Genomic DNA, 1,493 nt, shown 5'->3' on the forward strand with positions numbered 1-1,493 from the left:
TACAGATTACTGAATACTGCTCATTGCTCAACTCTAAGTGGGGTAACATTTCTATAATATAATTATAGAAAGTTTCCAAGCCACTCAGACTGTTAAGACTCGTACAGTTTCATATTGTGTAGGCCAACAACAAACAACAGTACAACACCAGTAAAGATAAATAATTAGTAAAACAAATAATCATTATGGAAAACATTACAGGAATGGATGGCAGCATTGATGGTACAGTAGTTGCAGCTCCAGTGGGTAACTCTGCAAACAGTTAAGTAAATATGTAATTAGTTCTAGACTATCAAGTTAAAAAAGTAAAAAAGAAACTATTATTTAATGGATATTTTTACCTTTCTCCAATCTTTCAACCTCATCTAAATTTTCCTCAAGTGTAATTGGCTGATTATGTAACCTCAACCAATCTTGGGTACACAGTAGGGCTTCCACAATTTTAGGAGTCAAGGAACTCCTAAATGCATCAAGCACCCTCCCACTTGTACTAAATGCACTCTCAGATGCCACTGTGGAAATAGGAACTGCAAGTACATCTCTAGCCATTTTGGAGAGAATAGGAAATCTCTCACTATGATTCTTCCACCACTTTAGAACATCAAAACTCACAGATTCATCATCCTCAACCAGATTTTCACTCAAGTAAATTTGTAGCTCTGTCTGCTTACTGCTTCCACCACCACTCTCCAATCTCTTTTTTTTTTTTTAAGTTCACTCTTCATTCTTGAGACAGGCCTACCAACTGTACAAGTAGTAGGCTGAGACTGGACAGGTTGGTTAGAGGATGAACTGTCAGAGTATGTAGCTGCATAGTCATTGTACAATGCCACCATTAAATTTTGGACCTTGGCAAAACATTCTTTGCCTTTGGTCTCTCCATACAATTGGACAAACTGGTGAGGCATGTACTCCTCCTTATCTCTAGGGTCCAGAATATTGGCAAAGAAAATGATATGGTTCATTTTTTCTGGATCTCCCCAGTACTTATCAAACTTCTCTTTCATTTTTGTCCCCATTGCCTAATAAATGCAGAAACTCAGAAAGCATAAGCATTTAAAAACACAAACAAGTAAACAACTTACAAGATATACAGAATTTCACAAATAAATTGCACAAGTTTTTTACCTTTTCAGTTCTCTCAGCTTTAGTCATATCTTCCAGCATGCAACTGAGATCAGAGATCTCAGAGAAGAATGTGTTAGAAGTGACATAAAGAGAACCAGATATTCTCACAGTCATTTCATAAAAAGTTTTCAAAAGCTTCATTAAGCTTTCAACAGTCTCCCAATCAAGGAAAGAAGGTGCGGAACCCAAGTCAGCAGAAAAAGAAGGATCATTTTGATGATATGAGTCAAAGACACTTTGATATTGAATTGCAGTGTTGGGCATAAGGTAGGTGCTGTTCCACCTTGTAGGGACATCAAGCTGCAAAGCTGATTTGGCTTCCACCCCAATGAGTTCAGCAAGTTCTCTGAACTTATTCAACCTAG

The sequence above is a fragment of the Ipomoea nil genome, unplaced genomic scaffold (genome assembly GCF_001879475.1).
Source record: "Ipomoea nil cultivar Tokyo-kokei standard unplaced genomic scaffold, Asagao_1.1 scaffold2144, whole genome shotgun sequence".
Classification (NCBI taxonomy): domain Eukaryota; kingdom Viridiplantae; phylum Streptophyta; class Magnoliopsida; order Solanales; family Convolvulaceae; genus Ipomoea; species Ipomoea nil.